Source organism: Jaculus jaculus, chromosome 2, assembly GCF_020740685.1.
Source record: "Jaculus jaculus isolate mJacJac1 chromosome 2, mJacJac1.mat.Y.cur, whole genome shotgun sequence".
Taxonomy (NCBI): domain Eukaryota; kingdom Metazoa; phylum Chordata; class Mammalia; order Rodentia; family Dipodidae; genus Jaculus; species Jaculus jaculus.
In genome coordinates, this window is record NC_059103.1 from 84,681,702 (window position 1) to 84,684,072 (window position 2,371).

Sequence of the window (2,371 nt, forward strand, 5' to 3'; positions counted from 1 at the left end):
TTGCTTCCCAAGTGCTGGGATTAAAAGCATGTGCCACCATGTCTGATTCTAAATAAATTCTTAACTTGAATTAAACTGATTTGCCCCAAATAAGCCACATACGATTACTTCTTCTACACTTTTACTCAGAATTGCTCTACACTTAACTATCTGAATTCCTGCTTCAAAGTACAGTTGAAATTTACCTTTGCCTTGAACTCTCTCAGGCCATACCTCAGTGAGTATTTCATCCTCCAGCCCAGATTATTCTTTGTACACTATTCAGTATTTAACAACTGAAGCTTCACTTTGACGTAGACTAACTAGAGTTGAGATTTCTTAACTTTTTTTTTTTTTTGCCTCGAAAAGTCACATTTATTCAAAGGAAAAGGAAAAGAAAAAGACAAGATGTCCATACTTGGCTCCCTTCCCTCCCCCCTGCAATTGCTCCTCAGTCCTCCAGGATTGAGCCCCAGCTAGGGCCATGAGGCAGACAGCAACCCCCCACCCCACCCCAGCCAGATGAGGTCAGCAAAGTTGAGGAGCATCTCTTCAATGGAGGTGTGGTAGAAAGTCTGAATTTCAGGAAGAGTCCTCTTGTCTTCCTCTGTCACCATGTTAATAGCCATACCCTTGCTGCCAAAACAACCACCCCGGCCAATTCTGTGAATGTAGTTTTTCCTGTTGGTGAGAAGGTCATAACTGATGACCATAAACACCTGCTGCACATCAATGCCTCTGGCCAGCAGGTTAGTGGTAATCAATACTGCACTAGAGCCAGACCGAAACTCCCACAAGATCACATCTCTTTCATTTTGATCCATGTCCCCACGTACAGCAGAAAGCGTGAAGTCCCAGCATGCATCTTCTCAGTAAGCCAATCCACCTCCGGGGTATCCATGAAGATCACTGCCTGGGTGATGGTCAGGCTCTCATACAAGTCACAAAATGCGTCCAGCTTCCACTCCTCTCTTTCCACAGTGATGTAAAATTGGCGGATACCCTCCAGGGTCAACTCCTCCTTTTTCCCAAGAATCCTAATAGGGTCTCTCATGAATTTTTTGGTCACCTTAAGCACATCAGAAGGCATTGTAGCTGACAACAAAACTACCTGGGTGTTGCTGTTGAGCTTTTGGAATACGTCATGGAGCTGGTCCATGAATCTCACATTTCATCAGTTCCATCCAGTATAAACATCTTGATGTATTTGGGAGACAGGCATCTCCAGTTAAGCAAATCAAACTCCTGGCCAGAGTACCCACGATGATATGGGGGGCTTTCATCTGCAGCTTCTGCACTTCAGCACGCACATTGGTGCCCCCAATGCAGGCGTGACAAGAGGCACCCATGTAATCTCCTAATTCCATGACCACTTTTGGTATCCGCTCAGCCAATTCTTCAGTGGGTACCAAGACCAAAGCCTGAGTGCCCTTTAGATCTAATTCAATCTGCTGCAAAATTGATATGGCAAATATGGCTGTTTTCCAAGTCTTAGACTTGGGCTTGAGCAAACACATCATAACCCTCGATACAAGGAAGAATGGCTCACTGCTGGATGTCAGAGGGCTTCTCAAAACCATGGGCACAGATACCACGGAGGAGGGCCTTGAGAGACTCATGTCATCAAAGCGGTCAACAATCTCATTCCAGTCCCATGGGGCCATTGTCTTTGGACCAGGCCCTCTGTCCTCGCCTGCCTCTGTGCCTGGGGCCGCATCTTCCCCCTCATCCCTAGGATGGTTTGGTGGCTCAGCTTTCCCTCAGCCCTGCTGGGTCTAGGGTTATGGGCCCAAGCGTTCCCCCCACCCCCCCGCCCCCAGCCACTCCGCGGGGCTTTCAGAAGGGAGCGATGGGGTAAGTAGACACAACCTCTTAACATTTTTGTTGGAAAATTTATCAGTTACTTTTCTCTTTGCTGTTCCAAAGTACTGGACAAAAGCAACTTTGGGGAGGAGAAAGTTAATGGTGGCTCATGGTTCAGGGGGCACACTCTCTGTTGGCAGAGAAAGCATGGCAACAAAACTGGTACCTAATGTCCCAAAGCATCACCACTAGCTGGAGACCAAGTGCTCAAATACAGGGGCTTATGGGTGAGATTTTATATACTGCCCACTAACAGACAATTACTTGATTGATACAGCTTAAAACTCTATTAACAACTATGTTCTATTGGGCAAAAATAACTATGATCATTTTCAATGAAACATTTGCTAGCTTATTTTATAAGTGATGAAAGAAAGGCACATAAATTAAAGAAATTTAAACCTGAATTTTGAAATTCATAATAACCTCATGTTCTGAACTAGCATCATTGAAGGAGAGGTGGTCAAGACATTGCATTTTAATATGCTTTCTCCTCAAAGGAAGCTTGTCTATCATTCTGTCCTTTGGA

The 2,371-nt window shown here is 45.1% G+C and overlaps 1 pseudogene; it reads right to left on the reverse strand.

Moving 5' to 3' along the window:
- Positions 1-455: 455 nt before the first annotated feature.
- On the reverse strand, positions 456-1,643 carry LOC101605324 (annotated as a pseudogene).
- Between the last annotated feature and the right edge of the window lie 728 nt (positions 1,644-2,371).